General features: G+C 49.4%; 1 protein-coding gene and 1 long non-coding RNA gene across 5 annotated transcripts in view; one reads left to right on the top strand and one right to left on the bottom strand.

Annotated features, from left to right (window-relative positions):
• Positions 1-2391, bottom strand: part of ITCH (itchy E3 ubiquitin protein ligase) — a 59785-nt gene extending 57394 nt beyond the window's left edge. For 3 of the 4 annotated variants that reach the window (XM_048321738.1, XM_048321737.1, XM_048321735.1), the window contains exon 1: positions 2291-2391. The gene's annotated coding sequence lies outside the window, so the exon portion shown is untranslated. The remainder of the gene's footprint in view (positions 1-2290) is intronic. The other variant, XM_048321736.1, reaches the window with a different exon arrangement.
• Positions 2392-2931: 540 nt separating this feature from the next.
• Positions 2932-4882, top strand: LOC125334767. Its single transcript, XR_007207217.1, has 2 exons — positions 2932-4434; positions 4649-4882. It is a non-coding gene; the product is annotated as an uncharacterized LOC125334767 (long non-coding RNA).
• The last annotated feature ends 15709 nt before the right edge of the window (positions 4883-20591 follow it).

Raw genomic sequence — 20591 nt, forward strand, 5'->3', positions numbered from 1 at the left:
AAGTACAGCAGAATGACAAAAACTAGAACATTACATGAACATAACTGGACACCCAAAAAGAAAAGCTTAAAAATAAACTCCCAGAAGCTTCACCATTACCATGTGCAAGGGGTTTTTCTTCTGCTCTCACCCTGCAGACTCTTTTCCTTGCTTTTTAAGAAGAAATTAAATTGGTTTTGCTGCATGAAAAGTACTTCACTATGGCTGAATACATTTACCACTTTGTTTAAACAGCTTAAACTCACAAAAGATGTTTATTTAGATGCTATCATTGACTGATATTGATAATGCTGCTGAGAAGCATCTTATCTCTTGCACACATTGTAAAATAGAAAATGACTTTGTAAATCTCTTATGAAACATTTTTCAAGCAGTCTATGACAAGCTCTCTTAGAAAAAATGATTAAACTCCTCAAGACACACACCATGCTACTTTACTGCCTTTCTTCTTATTACCTTATTTATTCTGTAGTTTTCCCTGAACCATTGTGCAACTTAGAAACAAAGAAATAAGGTAACTCATGTTTCAGGTCTGCTTCACAACAGAAGAAGCAGAACTTTAAGAAGGGAGAGAAAATTGAGGGAAGAAAAAGTGGTGATGCTGCTTAACTAATAAATTCATATAAATAATCTTCTCTCAATCTCTCTTAAGCCCCAAAATAACTTTAATCTGTAAGAAGCTTTCAAAGTTAGCACTCAGAAGTCTCAGTTATTTTCCACTCCAAAATTATCTTTCACATCTACTGTATAAGTTCTTGTTTTAAAAACAAGAAAACTCACTTTGGGCCTGAATGCTAATGTTATTCCAAAGATCACTTAGAGGTGAATGCATTCAGTGCAGTGATTAAATGTCAGCTAAATCACAACTAAGAACGCATACTAGACACAGTTCAGATTTAAACAGCTGTAGTGAACAGCAATATAACTGTGATTCAATTAGAACTGCTCTGGGCTTTCACTTCAAGAATACAGAAAAGAATTTATTGTTTTTTCAAACAATACGTTTTTAAGCATTAAAATCCTCAGAACCAAAGACAGCCTGTGATTCATGTTTCATTCTGAAATGCCTGTGCCTTTTCTCAGGTAAATACAAGCAATTGCTGGATCTACTGTCACTCTCTCAGCACAGAATGCCTTCTTTCAAATACCAGCCCAGATGTCTCTCCATTTCTCTTTGAAAAGGTTGACTGGCAGGGTAGCAGAGACCAAGCAAACCAATGACAAATTCACAAAAATAAGCAGCAATACACTGGGAAAAGACAGTCTAAAATACCCTGGTTCCTGACTTCTTCAATTCTAACTATGCTGGGGATATTTCCTGAAGCATCAAGGGTAAAGGATGCCACAACACAGATACCCCAAATGCTACACATGCCCCTTTCTCTGCATCACGCACAGATCAGAAGATCTTCTGCCAATTTAACATCAGCAATTACAGCTATTAAAACAAGCTGAATTCTCGAGTATCAGAGCAAATTAGAGAAACCTATCCTCCAACGCCTTTGTCTGCTTTTATCTCGACAGTACTGGCACACAAGGTCAAAGACAACCTGCATGGGAGCGGAAGAGTTAACAGCCAGAACTTGTCCGTGTTTCCAAAATAGAGCGGTGGCACCAGCGTTGCCATTCTTCTGTGTTTACAGAAGAGGGAACACAGTTCGGGATAAACCTAGCTGTAGTCACTCTTTATCGCTAGGAAACATCCTACAAGGTCCGGCTGTACCCGGCCGAGACAAAGGCACCGAACCCTCTATACCTGGAATGAGCCCCGGGACAGGGGGGACACACACGGGGGAGGAAGGCTGTGCTGGAAGGGCTGCGGAAAGCACAGCCCTGACGGGAGCGAGCCCCCGAGAGGGCGAAGGTTTAAGGGCAGATCCTGGCGACCAGGAGCCGAGAGAGGCTGGCGGGATCCGGCCGGGGAGGGACGCGACACTGCTGGGGACGGCAGGGGAAGGGACTCGGAACTGGAGGCACCGGGGAGCGCGCAGGTGCCCCCGGGCAGCCGCGGAGGGGCAGTGGGGCCGGGCAGCGCGGGGGTCCCGGGACCGCCGCCCGCGCCCCGGGGAAGGAGCGGCGCTGCCCCGCTCCCGGAGCTGCCCCGCGGGGCCCCAGGGGGCACAGCGGCGGGTCCGCCCTCAGCGTGCCCCTCCCGGAGCGAGCGGCCCCTCCGGATCCGGGCCCGACCGCGGGATTCCCACGCCCCCCGTGTCTCCCTGCCGCCCGCAGGGTCCGGTCCCCAGCGCTACCCCCGTGCCCCCCCTTCGCCCCTCGGCCCCGCTCCGCTCACCGGCCGCGACTCCCCCGTCCCTCAGGTCCAAAATGGCAGCGCGGCCCGCCCGGCCTCCGGCAGCGACTTGGCAAAGTCGGGTGCGACGTGCGCAGGCGCCGAGTGCCCCCGGCTGCGGCGCAAGGACTACAGCTGCCGGCGTGCCCCGCGCCAGGCACTGCGCATCCCTTGGGCGCGTCACGGGGGCGCCCGGGCGGGACCGTGAGGGGCCGTGCGATCCACGTTAAGTCCTACTTGCGCACAGCCTAGGGAGCCGGGCTGGGAGAGCTGGGGCTGTTCACCTGGAGAAGAGAAGGCTCCAGGGACACCTCAGAGCCATTTCCAGTGCCTAAAGGGGCTCCAGGAGAGCTGGAGAAGGACAAGGACTTTGAACAATGGCCTGTAGTGACAGGACAAGGGGCAATGGCTTCCCACTGCCAGAGGGCAGGGCTAGATGGGATATTGGGAAGGAATTCTTCCCTGGGAGGGTGGGGAGGCCCTGGCACAGGGTGCCCAGAGAAGCTGTGGCTGCCCCATCCCTGAAGTGTCCAAGGCCAGGTTGGATGGGGCTTGCAGCAACCCGAGATAGTGGAAGGTGTCCCTGCCCGTGGTAGGGGTGGCACTGGATGATCTTTAAGGTCCCTTCCAGCCCAAATCATTCCATGAATCTGTGATTCTGTAAACAGTATTTATGTATGTGTGTGTGTGTATGTATACGCACACTACAGTAAAAATCTTCGATCATCGAAGCACCCCTGAGGGCTCGGCTGGTACAAGAACACCTTGAGGAGCCCACGGCCGTCCCAGGCCCCACGCTACTGCAGTGACATCAGTAACAGGAAATCTCTGGGAGCACAACGGGACGTCCTGGGTAAGATGAGTCTGTAACAGTCAAGCAGCTGGGACATCACTGCTGTCACTGTGGGCTTTGGGACGCACAATAAAGGTTTTGTGATTTTGAAGTATCTGCTGCAGGTACTTAGGCCACTGATATTATTTAGCCTTTACATAAAACCTTTCTTGTTTTAAGCGTATTTTTTCTTAACCTGAATGTACTACTGTATAAGTAAATGCATAGAAATTACAATATACCTTCTCTTTTGACAGTGAGGAACAAGAGAGTCCACACTCTGAAATCAGAGGAAAGACTCCCCAATTTTCAGAGAGTAGGAGAATAGCCTCAATAATTCTTCAGGAAAATTACATACGTTGCAAGTGCAAAGTTTAGCATTTTCTTACAGCTGGTAGGGATGTGAAAATCCATCTTGCCTTCCACGCATAAACTCCAACAAGATCTCACAGCCACAATTAAGCGATAGCTATTGATAATGCCTAAGCAAGAGAAGAGCTCCAACTGTTTGCTCCCAACTGTTTCCCCGACAGACCAACATGCATGTTTTGATGCCAATCAGCCATCTGTGGTTCCGACTGACCAAGGTACACGTGCACATCACTTCAGGCACAGAAATCACTTTAATTCCAGCACAGAACAATGCATGCTGCTCAGCCAGAGGCTGAGTATGGAAAAGTCAGGAGTGTGCAGCTTTGTCAGAGAGATGGGAATCCCTGGGAAGCAAGTTTGGAGCCAAGTTTACAGCCTAGTATAGGGACAAACAAATTGATCAGCTGAAATAAGGTCTGGAGGGTTTTTTGTTTTCTCTAAACCTTTTCTATGCACCTTTAAATCTTTATGTTCCTTTAGTGATATTTGACCACATATACATACATTTACAGTTCCATAGTTAATGGTATATTCAAAGTAATAATGATAAAAATGAGTTCTACAAGCCTTGCTTATCGGAGATTTCTGTCTCATGCATCACCTTCATAAACAGTTGTCTCTTGTCCAGTTCCTGTCCTGGCCAGTGAACCTCTGGTGGCCTGCAGCTGGAGTTCCACATCTGCACAGCTGGATGTGGGAGGAGAAGGACTTTGCAGTGGATTTGTTGTCTCCCAGCTGGCACATAACACTGTTTGGTTTTGCAGATCACCTGTGGTTTGATTCCCAGCAGTAGGAACATTGCACTTTACCCTTCTCCCCAGCTGCCTGGATTAATGTTACCTTTAGCAGACTTGAGTGTTTGCAGGAAGAAGCCGGATGCTGCCCAAGGACACATCCCTGTAGCTCCTTGGAATCCAGCAGATGTGCATATACCCATCCCTAGGTCAGTGTGGCCATTTGCAGTCTCTTTTTGTCTTACCGGTTTTTGGTAGGTAAAGGTTGCTAAAGCAGATGTGAATAACACTCAATGTCTCTTTCTAAGAACATCACATCACTTGTCCTCTGTGTTACTGTTTTTTCCCTTCTTTTTCCAACTGGCATTTCGGACAAAGTGCTTGTTTTTCAACCTCAGCAGCCCTAATCTCTTTGTTTTTCAGCTTCTGATGCCTCCAGTCAAGTTCCACTGGTTCCATATGCTCTGTAAAATTCATGAGAAAAAGAATGTATTCCAAGTGCACAGAGTACTGATCAGTTTGTGCTTGCCAGGACAAGAGGAATGCAGAGCAATCCCCACATTCACGCTCTTTCAGATGTCATTTTCCCTGGTAAAAATCATGGCCTGTCAGTGAACTGGAAAAACAAATAAATAATTAACACAGAATATGTGGCAAGCAAAGATTAATGTAATCGAGTGGCAGAAAAACTGTGTGTCCAAGATTTTACCTTTGGGGAAAGGAGGAGAATGCTTGATTATTGTCTTTTTTCCCTGTGCTTTTTCTAACTACAAGATACTCAAGCAGGATGGAATTTTCTTGCTATTCCCTGTCATAACTTTCTTTTGACGAGTACAAACCCCAACAGATAGGAAAGTTTCCCACTATAGTGCAGGATGATCTTGTGCAAAGATTTTTCAGGAAAACCGAATGCTTTGTAGCTTTCCGGATTTGCTGGGTTTGATATGGTGAAGCTGTGCTTCTGGAGATAATTTCTGACAGATAATATTTAAAAATTTTTGTAATATTTTTCCTTTATTTCTCAGTCCGATCCAGACTGGTCTGTGGGACAGAGATTGGTGTTTGTGGCAAAATATGTGTAGCATTTATTCTTGATTGGGCTACAATAAGTAATAATATTCACATCCCTAATGAAATCTTATCCTGTTGTAACAGCCAGAACTGTCAGACAGTGAGTGCTGTTGGTGCTGGGAGCTGACTGGGAAGCCACTGAGGATTAGGGTCCGTGTGGCAGAGTGGTGCAAATGATTTTCATGTTGAATCTTTAGTGTGGTAATAAAAAAATCCTGCAAGATCATTAAAATACTGGGATTCTGTTTGATTTTTGAGCAGAAGTCTGCAAGTGGAGATTGCTGTCTGATACCTCTGGGCCCTGGGCTCCCTCAGCTAAAGGGCTGGGACAAGACTGTGTAACAGAAGCACTGAACACTTATTATTCTGCTATCCCTAGAGTATGGGATCCCCTCTCTTGAAACAGACCCTGCCTTCATTCCCTCCCTTTATCCACTCTCAACCAACTCCATTGACCTCATACATGACACACCTCTTTCTAATACTACATAATTTCCTAAAGGTTGCACAGCAAGTCTCTTATCAGACTTGGAAGCAAGGCTGGGTTTCTTAGCTCCTTGACAAGTGTTTAATGATTTTTTAGTATTTTTTTTTTTAGTGAAGCACACAAAAATCCTGACGGAGTCACTTACATACAAAATAATTCAGATAGGAAGGAACCTCTGGAGGCCTCTAGGTCCACCCCATGCTTGAACCAGAACCAACTTAGATAATGCTGGATAGGTAAGAGGTAAATACCTTCAAGGTTGGAGATCCCACAGCCCCTCTGTGCCCTGATCAAGTGTTTGATGACCCACATAGTCCATTTTATTTCCTTATATATATTTGGAATTTCACTTACAGAAGCTTTTCCTTTTTACCCCTTTTTATCCTGTGGCTGTGCAGCTCTGCAAAGAGTACAGCTCATCCTCTTCGCACCTTCCCATCAGGCAGTTGCAGGCAGCAGTAAGGTGCCCCTTCACGTTCTCCAGGCTGAACAGATCCAGCTCTCTCAGCAGCTCCTCCTGTGTCCTGTGCTCCATCCCTGATAACTTGGTGGCCTCCTCTGGACCCTGGTACATCAGTACCTGTATAGGACAGGCACCAGGGAGCTCAGAGTGGTCCCAGCACTCAGAGATGGGTTTTTATCACTGCAGAGTAAAGGATGAGGTTCCTCACCCCGCTGGCTGCACTCTTAGTGACACAGCCCTGAATGTTCTTTTTAGTCACAGAACACTCGGTTGGGGTCCAACTCAACGTATCAGGATGGCAGCACCTGTTCCACCAAATTGCTTTCGAGGCAGCACCCCACGTCCTGCTGGATTTGGGTTACTCCCTTGTTACAATCCAGTTTAAACCCAGAAAAGCAAAGCAAGCTAAGTCTCTGTGCATAAACTGGAAAGAACTTAGAAGGTTCAAAATATTCCCAGAAACGAGATTAAAACCAAAACGAGATTAGATGTTGTTGCCAAAAAATTGATGTATTTTATTTAATAGTAAAAGAGGCAAAGAGAAGGAAAGAGAAAAGAAAGAAAGCAGTGTGTGTGGGGGTGGGGGGACAGGGAGCGGTGACAGGGGTTGGGTGGAAGCACATCACCCATCCGAGGGCCCCAATGATGTCTCGTTGCTCCCCTCCATCTGCCCTGCTGGTGCTGAGGGTCCCCCGCCGCCGCCGTGGCCGCCACAGCCGCAGAGCCCAGAAGGCCGTGGGTCAATGCCCGCCGGGGCCGGCCGGGAACGCCCGCGTGTCTGCCTTGCAGGGGCCGGCTCGGCGCTGTCCCTGGCAGCACTGAGGGGCTGCTGCATCGTCTCTGGTGCTCTGTGCAGGGTCTGGGGACCCCTTGGAGGGGCCGCTGTGACGGGCCGTGTCACCCCTTCTGCTGGGTCTGAGCTTCCCCCCTCGGTGAGGGCCCCTCAGCTGGGCCCCTCTGCACAGTGGAGGACGGGCGCTCACTGCGCCTCTGACCAGAGGCTTTTCCAAGATACCCAAAGCCTCTCCTCCCGCGCCCTTCGGTGCGAGGGTCTGGGCGAGCCTGGCAGCTGATAGCCCTGGGGCTGTGGTCTCCACCTTGGAGGTGTTAAGCCTGTGCTTTGTGAATGTCCCCAGCCCTGAGCTGTTACTTCATCAGTGAGCGGTGTAAGGCCTCACTCAGGGCCCCATTCCGGGTGCGGTAGTCTTGTCTGCAGCTTTTGTAACACAGTTTTAAAAGTCCTTCATGAAAATGTTTAAGTCATAGACTAAAATATTTCAGTCTCTGACATCCCTCCCAGACCCAGAACTATCTTTGATCACCCACATTTGTCTTTGCTGAGTTTCCCAAGGGTTTTGTCCACCTTCCTGCAGGACCTCAGTCCCTATCACAATATAACTCGACAATACGAAGCTGGTCCTGGTACCGGGGAGACCACAGTGACCATCTCTCCATGGAGGCAGTTTTGGTAGTGTGGATGTTTATCTGTTTTGGGATAGACACAGCCCCGAGCAAATATCACACAATGACTATGGAATAGTCATCGGGTGTCATCAGCACCCATTAGCACCTAAGCAATTGTCAATCTTTAACTGTGGCTTAATGCTGCTGTCTGACTTAAGGCTGTGTAAAGTTGGTGATTTATAAATGCACGAGTACTTTGTTTTCACATAATTTCTCTTTAGTGGTGTTAAAGCACTTTGTAAGTACTATAAAGTCAATCTTCTTATTCTTCTGGAGCATTTTGTTCATTGGGTAATTATTCCAGGTAGTGCTTTATATTTTAAAATCTGACTACTTGTCTTGAAATTGTCATCCCTAGAAGGAGAAATTTTGTTGAGCTGCCTTGTAAGGAGAGTCTGAAATCATTTCACTCATGAAGATAATGGTGTAGTGTCAGAGTGTATCTATTTCTAATTGACTTTAAAATCAGAATTGATTCATTTGATTTAGGATTTAGAAAAATACCAGTAGGAAAAAATAGATTACTTCCTGTTATTTGCAGAGAGAATTAATGAACCCTTCAGGCTGGCAAGAAACTATTATTATTCCCAAGTAATCTAATTAAAGGATATAACAAAGGCATGCGGCTATTTAATTAGGTGTTTTATTACTCAACTGCTCTACAGTGCGTAATCAAAGAAGTGGGAGGGAGTGATTAGGTGTCTTGAGAACGGAAATGACACAACCAAGATATGTAGATGTTTTAAAGGATGGAGAAGCTACTGGGAAAATTGTGTCTCTCTTCCCCACGCAAAAGGCTGAAGATTATTTTTCCCTGGGAGTGAAGAACATGTCATGAACAGCACATGTAAATGTGCTGGGGGGGTTTTCAGAAGCAGACATGAGATGTTGGCAGTGGAAAAGGTAAAACACACCAGGCAGTGCTTAACTGATGGCTCTGTCCAGCTCTTGTGTCCACACAGGCCTTGCAAGCAGGATCAGCTGGGCCCATGGTGAGGCACCACAGCAGGTCTGCAGGGTGTCCACAGGCACCACTTGGATCCCAGTTAGAGCTTTGCCCTCTGGATGATATATTGACGACTCAGGATGGGAGCAGATGCTCAGTGTCAGTGTGAGTTGGATGCCTGCTTCTGCCAGGCTCTTTGAGAAGAGGTTTTGACATGCAGATGTTAATAGAGACAGAACTTTTTGTTTAGACCCAGGTTTATTCCCATTCCACCCTGATCACCTCCCTCATTTATACAGTTGTGAATTATCTACATCTGAAAGGTTGACTGATCCCCTGAGTGGTTTGCCTCCTTGCAAATTGCTCTGGTATAAATCAGCTTGTGTTTCAGAGCAAAACAGGTGCTGATAAAAAGCCATGTAATGTCAAAACTAATACGGAGGGAGGAGGTATGATTTAAATACTTGGAGCTTGATCCAAAGCCAAATAAAGCTAATGAACTGGTTTCCATTAATAACTCTTTAATAGTCTTTATCAGCTTTAGGGGTCTGTACCTTCCTTACCTTATGTAGCACCTCGTAACAGGATACCTGAATGTCCTTCACTAAAAATTAAAACCCCACACAAGCTATCGATTCTGAAGGGTGAGAGGTGGAGTTGGGTATTTCACTATGTCCCTCTGTCCCTTGGAGCTGCAGCATTACACTTGTGAACTCTGAACAAAGCCTCTTGTCTTGGACTGACAATCCAGGTTTAGAAGATCCCTGGCTGAGCAGAAATCTTGCTCATTCACTCGATTTCTTTTATCCAGCCTTTCTTAGGCTCACTGTGCAGTGGGTAACTGGGCACTGAATTGCAACCTGAGGGTGAGTAACAGCAGGGGCAGGAAGGTTGCTGTACCAGTCCCATCACGTGCCATTAACATACCAGGTGCAGTGCTCATGATTTCCCAGGCTGGATTAAGGGAGAATTTACTCGGTTAAACTTGCTCTGCGAGGCCCAGGGTTTGGTCCTCAGTTGATGTTCTGCGCATGCTTGCTATGACTGGAGAGGGAGGAGAAGATGATGCACTTGACTTACCACCAACCCAGAGCCTGGGGCTCTCAGGGACTGAACCAGCCTCTTGTGTAACAGGCTGGCCTCATGGACAAATGTTCCCATAAGGAACAAAATGTTCTAGTTTTCCTCTCATTGAGGGTGTAAGAAAAATAAGAGGCAAGAGGTAATAAAATTAGTCCAAGCTTCCCTTCACACGAGTTCATTTGTTATCTTCTGGGTCTTGTTTCAGCTTCTGCCTGCACTGGGTGTACAAACAGCATTTTCATGAGTAAATAATTTCTAGTGTTCTTGAAACAAAAACACAGCCATCTTTTAACCCTTGAACTAACTGCGCTCCTCCCAAAAGGCACCCGCTCGATCATCCCCAGCTCTTGAATGTTGTTGGTCCTTGTTCCCAGAGAAGCCAAACAAAGGCTCTCTCTGCCCCCTGTTGGGCAGTTCGTGGTGGGAAGGGATGGTACCATTAGAGCATCAGCACCTGGCACAGTGTAGAAGCCTTTACTGAGGACAGAGTAGGAGAAAATCAGCTGCAGTAAAACTGGAATGTGTTAAAATTAATGTCACTGGGGCAAATGGTATAATCTTCATAATGGAAATGCTTGCTACAGTAATATAAACATTTCTGTGGATGGAGACAGTATTAACTGAACTGGATCCCAGCCATTCTGTACTGCTGGCTGGGGCCCTCACAAGTGTGAGACAACAGAACAAAGCACTTTGCTTAGAAGACACCCATGATGGCATCACTGGTGTCCTCATTAGGCACTCTGTGACATTTACCATGGTGTGATCAAACTGGACCATCAAACACTCCATGTGTCCCTCTGCACAGAAAGGCTGTGCTGGCTGGAACAGCAGTTATACACCTCTGTGGTGATCTCTTTACCCATTGCTTTTCCTATCCCGTGTCTTCCTCCCCACACTTTCCCTTGCCCTAGCTCTGGACACTCCCTCGGGTTCTCCCTATCGGTTCCTGTATCCCAACTCCGCCCATGCATCGCCCCTGCGATCTGACAAAACCCCCCTGCACCCGCCTCATGAGGTCTCTCTGCCTCTGGGGATTTCTGGGACAGGATGTAAGATTAAAGATCCTCTAAAGCCCTTGTGGAGGACCCTTCTTGCCTCCTTCGCCGTCACTGTGTTGTAGAGCTGATAGCGGGCCTGAGCAAAACTGCGGAGCTGTCCGAAAAGGACTACAGGAGGACAGAATGGAAGCCCTGCCCTAAGAAGCCCCTGCAGCAGGGAAAGCTGCAGCTTGCTAAACTAAACGTAGCATTACAACACACCTCTTCCATCTGCATCATTCACCATGGGGATTCTTCTTCACGCCTCACTAAACCACTATGCAGAGTAGAACAACACTGGTTTCCTAACCAGGGTCTCCTGAAGGCCACCACCACAATATTGTAGTGCCTAAAAGGCAGAACTGAATTTGTGTTTGCAAATGTGCAAATGTGCATCTGAGTTTGTGGAAGGGTGAAATAATTGCAGTTTGCATGGCAAGGGCAACCTGAGGTACAGAATATGACAGTAAGTGTTTTTTTTTTCTCAGTGGGTACCACTTTGAGACATGTAGGGAGTGCTTTGTCAGAGTATTTGGCATCGTGCTGCATTTACTAAGGTCAGTGATGTACTCTGGACTTTGGTCCCTGCAGCCTGGCAGAATACCAATCAAAAAATAGGAAAGAGCAGAGAACGCTTGTCATGGACATCTAGAAAATGGGTATGAAATTAAGGATCACTGCAAAGCCTGTCCTAAGGGCTGAGGCAGCACCAAAGGGGATGATGTGCTGTGGGTGGATAGAAGTCTGTTCTCCGTGCTCACAGAGCACTGCATTATTTGTCAGACCATCCTTGCCACTCTTTGGTGCCCATCTTCCACCTGCTGTGACAAATGAAGTCCTGTGAGCAACAGCCTCATTTTCTGTGTGTTTCTAATTCTAACTCATACAGATCCTCCCAGTGTCCTGTCAAGTGAAAATCTTGTTGAACAAATCATTCTTTTTATAATAAAAAAATCAGATTGCAGAAAATCCTTCTCATAATGTTTATAACATATAAATCATCCCAATCAAGCCACTAACTGGCTTTGTATGGGGCACTTGTGTCAATATCATCTGCATTACAGAGGCTCAGACTGATGTTTTCCTCCTGGTCTTGACATCTACAGCACTTCCTAGCCACGCCAGTAAACCCAGTTGGTTTTTTAAATACATTTCTGAAGAAATGTCATATTCTTAATTTTTAAGCAGTGGGGCTTTTCGCCCTGAGTTCCACAGCTTTTCAGTGACTGTGAAATACGTAAATTTACATCCCAGAACTTCCCTACTTGAACTCCTACAGTAAATGAAACAGTCACGTGATATATAACATAAAAAACATCCTGTAACTGTGTCATGGACTCTTTTGGGTAATAGGGTTTAGTACTCCTCTTTTTCCTGTTCCTTCTTCTTTTTCACTACATCCTATTCTCTCCCTTTCATGACTGTCTTGTGCCACCTGGTGTCCCAAACTCACCAGTGACAGCAACAATGAATGGACCAGGGTGTATAGGAGCAGTCAAGGCATGAAATACTTACATGAAAATGTAGTAAAACACTGTGTGCTGAGACGTATTAATCTTTTAAATCAGAGGGTCAAGATGAACCATGCAGCTAGAGTGGCTTCTCCTTAAGCATTCCTTATGCACCCAGAAACCACTGAGAATGTTTTTTCACTGGAGCACCTTCACACCAAGTGGAGCTGATCTGTCCTCATTTAATAAAACAAGTGATTGTGAAGGTAAGAGAAAGAATATGTGAATGCCAAAGGAGAGCAGGACCCAACACCATTGTTGGCAAAACGATCCTTTGCTGTAGAAGTTTTTCCACTGCCTGTAATGCATCCGGTGGGATCTGTGGAGCTGGCAGGGCCCCAGATCCCCTGCTCACACTGTAGAGCACATACCTCACTAGTCACAGCTACCTGTGCAGCCAGGCAGGCACAGAGCTCCAGCAGCATCCTTAAAACATAGACTACCTTGGACTGCCCAATACTATTGATGTGTTTTTCTAACATACCCAGAAAATACTTGCAAACATTTCTCTGTTCCAGATACTTCCATGCTTGTACTGAAGCTGCAAAACTAACAGTGCTCTGAGCCACAAAGGAGACAAGAGGAGATTGTGCTGATGAGCAAGAGCCAGGAGAAATAACTCCTGCTGTGCTGTTGGCTCTACAACAAACTTTAATACTCTGGAATTACTGACTTCTACCCACAGAGCTGCTCACAGGTACCTTGGGGAAAGCTTTAAAGCAGAAGAGTTGCTCTAAATCCCTTTTGTCCTGCTAACTTGACAACACTCCCTCTCCCCCCAAATATTTTTGACCTTTATGAACTTAGAAAAGGGATTTACATGTAACAAAGAAATTACTCAGGAATCCAGGTTTGTGCAAGAGAAGAAGTCATGCAACTGTGATTATTCTTCAGCTGGGGTTTCACCCTGTGTTCAAAGAAAATAGTCCAGTGCAGGATGGTAAGCTCTCCCGTCAGTCTGTGGCAGGATAGACATCATCCCTTGCACGTCAAAGAGCAGTGCTAAAAATGCCCATTTATTTTCAGTGCCCAAACAAAAGACTTGGAGAGTTGATCTGGTAGAAAAAGTCATCGAAGTAAACAGGTTTCCTTCCAGTAGCCATGGAAGAGTGCAGAAGAGTCCAGCATTCATAATTTTTCTAGAATTTATAATTTTTTCCCAAATCCTCTGCCCTATATCTACAAATTCCCAAATTTTCCACACAGTCAGATCTGTGCCTTCAGCACCAGACATCCACAGTGTCCCACACAGGCTGCAAACAAAGGCCCACCATGTCTCATTCATCACTTTCTCCAGGCTTTCTCCAAGTGAAGCCAAGGGCAAATGGGAGCACAAAACATGGAGAAGGACAAGAGTTCCCACAAACCATTGCATCCCTTTAACTGAGGTATGGGCAGGGCAGGAGGAGTGATCCACTGTGCTCTCATTAGAACCATCCCCATTTTTCTGCTGGGTACTGCCTGAACAAGTAGAAGCTGTTCAGTGGAAAGAGGCTTTTGGGGAGCACCAAAGAAAAACAAGACAGGCAAAGATAACCCACAGTTCTGTGGGAATAAACCAGGAGCCTCTCACTGAAGACACCCCTGGCTGCTTCCCCTGTAGACAGCAATTTGGATTTTATTTTCTCTTTCAGATCCAGAGCTAGAATAAGACAGAGAAAAACCCCAGCAGAAATGGTGCTGAAAACCACAGGCCCAGAGAAGACTCTCTCAGGAAGAGCACAGTGACACCACCCCACCCATCCCCACACAGTAGGGTCAGCTCCATGCAGGATGACCCCACGCCGCATTTATCCAGAGCAGTACTGTATTCATTGGGCACAGCCTGGTTCTTTGGTAGCGGGGAAGTGCCACAGAAGTGGCTTCTGTGAGAAGCTGCTGGAAGCTTCCACCGTGTCTGACAGAGCCAGTCCCTGATGGCTCTGAAAATGGACATGCTGCTGGCCCAATTAGCGCCTCTGTGATGACAATTTAAGAAGAAAATCAAAACAGCCCAAGGGCAGTTTTTTCCAGGGGTGGCAAAGAGCCGCTGCTGCCGTGGCCATCCTGGTGCAGCGCGCGGTGATGCACCGCAGCGGCCACCATCTCGGCGCGGCCCATGGCGAGCCTTGCCTGCCTGGCCACCCCTAGCCAGCTGCTCCGCGGGCAGAAGGACAGGGGTGGCAGTGGCTTCTCCTTCCTGGCGCCCTGCAGGAGAGGCATTAAATAGCGCCAGCGCCGTGGTGGTCACCACTGCCCACGGAGTGGCAGCAGGGCTGCCTGGCTGGCAGCGGAAGCAGGGTGAACGATTTCCTGATGCAGAACCTACATGAGATCAACCTCTCGGCGCTGTGGGGTGCTGCAAGAATCTTTGAATTGGTGGAACTTGTTGGCAATGGTACCTACGGGCAGCAGCTTTTCTTCTATATAGAGAAGAGGAGGAAGGGAGGACATATGAGGGAGAACAACGTGGTGGCACCAAGGGCAGTGGAAAAAGAGGGGAGGAGGTGCTCCAGGTGCCAGAGCCGAGATTCCTCCACAGGCTGTGGTGAGGACCATGGTGAAGCAGGTTGTCCCCCTGCAGTCCATGGGGATCCACGGGGGGTGCAGAGATCCACTCGGAGCCTGTGGGAGAAGTGCTCACAGCAGAGTGAGTGGATACCAGAGAAAGCTGTGATCCAGTGGGAGACCCGAATGGAAAGAGAGGGCCCTGCTTCCAAACTAGAGCAGATTATCCTTAGAGGACTGCACCCCGTGGACAAGTGACCCACGTCGCAGCAGTTTTAGGAAGATTGTTTGCCTGTGGGAGGGACTCACGTTGCAGCAGTTTTGGCAGGACTGCTGCTCATGAGAGTGGACCCATGCTGGAGAAGTTAATGGAGAATTTTCTCCCATGGGAGGCACCCCACAGCATAGCAGAGGAAAGACTTCTCTCCCTGAGCAGACAGAAGAAGATCTCGAGTGCTAAACTGACCAAACCCCCCACGCCCTGTCTCCCTGTGCTGTTGGTGGGAAGGAGGGAGGGGCTGGGGGGAAAAAGGTGTTTTAAAGGCTTATTTTACTTCTCATTATCCTCCTCTGACTCTGTTAACCATAAATTTACTTTATACCCTGAAATTTGAACCTGTTTTGCCCTTAGAGTGTTTTCTCCCAGTCCTCATCTCAACTCATGAGCCCTTAGTTAACTTTTTTCCCTCTATTCTGCCCAGCTGAGAGCAAGAAAGGGTGAGTGAATGGCTTTTGTGGGTGCCTGGCGTTTGGCCAGTGTCAAATCACGACAAGTATCCAGCCTGCCAAGGCTTTATCCCTTCCCTGAGCACTTTGGTGAACAGTGTGGTGGCCCTGAAGAAGCTGTTTTTCAGCTGTTTCCAGTGAGCTTCCTGCCTGAAGTGCCAGGCTGAGCAGGGAGGGCAGTGCTCCAGCTGTCTAGGGACTAGGACAGGCTGGGTCATGTCCCTCTGTGTGGTGGGGGAGCACCAGAACAGGCACCCCACCTGTTGATTATGGGAGGGCTAGACTCTACCAGAATCCCCAAAAGCTGCTGTAGGTCCTGCTCTGGGACAGGGAGGGCACCCACAGCCTGGCAGGTTCTGTGTCCTCCTAAGCACATCTGTAAGTCCCAACACAGCTGAATTCACAGTTGAAGTATCTGTTTTGTAGGTACAAACTCACGAAATAAAATAGCAGGAGCCCAAGTCTTAGCAAATGCCACAGGAACCTCTCCAAAACAAAAACTTCCCCAGGGGATGGATAAGGCTCTGTGCCACACTTGCCACCTACCTTCCACTGTGACTTCTTTCAAGCAGTTTCTTATACCTGAAAGGTAAATCTTGGAAGTGATGCATACCCTGACACCTGACACTGGGGCAAGGCAGGGACCAGCCGCAGGCAGCACCCCGAGTCCCAGCCGGCTTCCCAGGCTCTGCCAGCTCCCAGCACGGAGCATCCTGCACCCCAAACACCCTCCGGTCCTGCCCTGCACCTCGGCTCTGCTGTCCAGTCCCACATGGGCGGGGTACCAGCTCCAGCCCCCTGCAAGCTGGGACTGCCTAGAGGACAGGAGCAATTCCTCTGTCACCCTCCCATGTCTGCCAGGACACCAGGCATCCGTCAGGAAGGGGATGCAGCCGGCTGGCTGAGCTGGGACCTTGTGCACTAGGAGGGGACAGCTCGGTGTTTGTCCGTGTGCCCTGTGCTGGGGAGGACACCTTGCCCAAACAGGGGAACCTGAGTACTCTGCTTACATCGTTTTCCTACCGGGTCTTTTGTCAGAACACCAGCGTGAGGGAGTTCATTAAACCGATTCGCTGTGGCAGAAAAAAAATCCCCAGATAATGAGAAAAGCTGGAGCCAACCCAGGCAACCTGCAGTGCTCTCTCCCGAGCTGAGGCAGCGGCAGAGGCAGCTCTGAAAGGCGACAGTTAAGACTGGCCCGTGTCTTCAGGCAAAAAAAGGCACAAGACCCCGGGGACAACCCTATGTCCGGCATCCGTACCCCCGCCCCGGCAACCGCAGCCCTGCCCCGGGCAGCATCGCATCCCGCCGGGACTCTGTGCCAGCCCCCAGCGCTCCCCACACCGACGCTGCAGCCACCTCCAGGCACCGGCACCCACAGGGCCCAAAGCCCCCGCCCCCTGCCCAGCACAGCCTGCGCTGCCCCCTCCCCTCCAGGCGTCACCCGAGCGGGGCACAGGGGCCAGTGGCCGCTGCCAGCAGCAGGAATCCGGGCAGGGCGAAGATCCCCTCGCTTGGCTTTTGTCTCTTGGACAATCCGGGCACAGAGCAATGCAAAGCAGGGGGGGAAGCAAAGGCCGGAGCCTTTGGAGGCTCCAAGCCTTAAACATCAGCTCCTGCAGCTGCAAAAGCTGCTCCCAGGTCCTGGCTGCAGCAATTCCCAAGGCTGTCACGGCCTTCAGAGCATACCCGGGGATTTCACATCCCTGTGGCCTGATGCCGGCTCTCGGCGCAGGAGTCCCGGTGACTCCAGCAGGAAGGGGGGCAGAAGGTTTCCTGCCTGCTTTGGTGGCATTGCTGCAGGGGCCGCTCCTGTCAGAGCCCCCTCTCTGCTGGTGACAGCTTTGCTCTTGGGGGCACTGCTCTGCAGCAGCCCAGAAGTACGAGCAATGCCCAGTGCCGGGAGTGGTGTCAGTGGGAACCCCCCGTGCACAGGGACCTCCAGCCCCGGGGCGGCCGTGCCAGCCCTGGGAACCCGGAGCAAGTGGAAACCACAACTCTGCAAATGCTGCCTGTCCCCAAAGGAATTGCAAAGAGAGCTGGGGTGTGACAAACAAGGACAATTTATTTATAGAAAAGCAGAAAAAACAATGAACTACAGAATGTATTTCCAATACAAGAATCGTTGTAACAACAACAATCTATAAAAAGTATTTACATATAAAGGACCTATCTATTTAGTAACCTATTTTGTTAGGTTACTAAAAACAGTAACCTAACAAACGTATTTACAGAATAAAGCACCTATATAAAAAGACCAAACTTACAAATGTATTTACAGTATAGGGGCTCTACAGAACAACTGGAATCTAACACACATATTTACAGAAGAACCCAACAATTTCAAAAACATATATGCAGACAGGTCAGTGTCTGTCTTCCCTATCAGTCCTGGAAGAGAAAGAAACAGCACGGCCACTCCAGCCCTGCCCTGAGAGCTGTTCCCTGTGTCTCCAGGCTGGCACACGCTGGCAGAGTGGGACTCTGCTGCCAGCATTGAGCCCAACTGGGGCTGGGAGCTGGGCCCCAGCCGCTGGGATGGGACTGGCGTGGCCCAAAGCAAGCGCAGGGCAGGCTGGGGGTGCTGCTTGTGCCGCCAGAATCCAGGGCCCCCCTGGGGCACCTTGTCCCTGAGCGGGGCACCCAGCCCAGCCCTGGCCTGGCAGCAGGGGACCCACTCTGCCTGTGGGCAGGGCATGGGGAGCACCTGCCTGTCCTGCTGCTGGGGTCGGTCTTCATCCCAAAACCATATCTTCATTTTCCTTTTCCGCTTCCATATCCACCTCTATCTCTTCTTCCTCCAAATCCACCTCCATCTCTTTCACATACTATCCAAAATCCACCTCCATCTTCTGCACATAATCTTCCGAATCAACCTCCATCATCTCCATCCATCTCCATATCCACTTCCATCTCTTCTATGGTCTCTCTGGCAGCCTGCATGAGGGAGCACAACTTCACAGTGGGGTGGGTCCCTGTTCCACACCATCCCCACAGGGCTCCAGCCCACCCGGGCAGTCAGGGAGTGCCCACCTCCCTGGAATGGCACTGTACCTTCACTGGGACAGGAGTGTACATCCTGCTGGGATTGGTGCTGAGATCCAGGCAGCAGGAAAAATTCAGGACTAATGCTAATAGCCAGCAGCAGCTGAGGACAGTCTGGTGTGACCAGGGTGAAGGGTGGTCTCCGAGCAGACTGAGGGCTCTGCTGGCTACAGGGGAATGGTTGTGTTGTGCTTGAATAGATGAATCTGGGAGCTGTGATGTGGCAGGAGTTCCAGGGCCACTCTGCATTGGAGGCTGCTATCACAGAATGATCAAATCCTTGAATGATGTGGCTTGGATGAGTTCCTAAAGATCATCTCAATCCAATCTGAGCAACCTTCCTCTTGAGCGAGATGCTCAGGGCCCCATTCAGCCTGGCCCTCAACCAGGTTCCCATGGATGGGGCATTCATAGCATCTCTGCACAGCCTGTGCCAGGGCCTAACCACCCTCATTGGAAAAAACATCTTCCTCAGACCAAAGCCAAATTGAGCTTCTCCAGTTTCCAGCCATGCCCCCTTCTCCTCTCGCCACAGGCCCTGCTGAACACTCTGTCCCCATCTTTCCCCAGGGCGCCTCCCAGTCCTGCTCGGCCGCAGTGAGGCCTCCCCGGGGCCTTCTCTCCTCCCGGCTGAGCAACCCCAGCTGTCTCAGCCTTTCCTCAGAGCAGAGGGGCTCCAGCCCTCGCAGCATCTCCGGGGCCTCCTCTGCACTCCCTGCAGCAGCTCCAGGTGCTTCCTGTGCTCAGGACCCCAGAGCTGGGGACAGGGATGAGCCCTGGAGGGGCTGCAGCTTCACGGGCAACAGCGGGGAATTTTGTGTTATCCCTGGGGAGGAGCTAAACGCACTCTGGTGCAGAGGGATAAAATCAAAGGAATGAAGCCTGCACTGGACACTTTTTGATTTACAGAACTCCTTGGTATGGTATCAGGAGTGCCAGTGCACCTGCAGCACTCTTGAGTATTATACAGAAATCCTGCCATTTCCACATGTACTGATTGTCTGTGCAGGTGTCTTACTGGGATTTCTGTCTTTCTGTGGTCTGTTCATTGTAGGACAGTCACTGAAGATCCGTTGCTGCTCACCTAACAAATAATTACCCTCTTTTACAGGGTGGACTGAGAACTGGGGTCTCAGGATAAACTCTGCATTGAGAAGTATTTCAAACTTTCCAAAACAATTAAATGAGAATTTCTGTGTAATTATGAGGAAATCCTCACTCTTATGTATTTCATGTATTAAAGGAGATGGATATATCAGTGTGGCTGAAAAGTTCATCCCAGTTCATGACTGAGGCTTATGAAAAACATATTGCAGATGTTAGAACAGAAGAAAATGTGTGTGTGACCTACAGGCAAGGCCGAAGCGGGGCTGTGCCTCCTGCGTGTGTGGCAGGCATTGGCTGTGCCCAGGGGCCAGCAGCCCTGCCCAGCACCTGGCAGAGGACTGCGGCCTGGGGAGGGGAACTTGGCTGCAGCCAAGTCCAAAGTCCAGGCTGATAGAGCTGCTCATGCCTTGGCCCCAGCTCTGCCTTGCACCTCACCAGTTGTATCCTGCCCAGTACCCTGGGCCCCGCTGCAGTGAGGGGTCTGGGTGCCCCAGGGTAACACCTCACACTGAGCAACTGTCGGATCCTCTCGGGAAAGTGAGACAGGGAGTGCTGCCTGCTCAGTGCCCACATGGCCAGGCCGGGCATCAGGAATCAGGGCTGTTCCTGGCACTGCTCTGGGACCTGCTGCAGCTTCATGTGGCTCTGGGTTACAGAATCCCATAACGGGTGAGGCTGGAAGGGACCACAGTGTGGCTTCTGGTCCCACGTCCTGGGTCAAACAGAGTCATCCCAGAGCACCGATCTGGAGTATCTCCAGTGAAGGAGACTCCACAGCCTCTCTGGGCAACCTGTTCCAGTGAGTGGTCACTTGCAAGATAAAGCTCTTCCTCATGTTCAGGTGGAACTTCCTGTGCATCACTTTCTGCCCGTTGCCTCTTATCCCATTGCTGGGCCCCACGGAGCAGAGCCTGGTCCATGCTCTGAGCCCTCCCT

The sequence above is a fragment of the Corvus hawaiiensis genome, chromosome 17, assembly GCF_020740725.1.
Source record: "Corvus hawaiiensis isolate bCorHaw1 chromosome 17, bCorHaw1.pri.cur, whole genome shotgun sequence".
Classification (NCBI taxonomy): domain Eukaryota; kingdom Metazoa; phylum Chordata; class Aves; order Passeriformes; family Corvidae; genus Corvus; species Corvus hawaiiensis.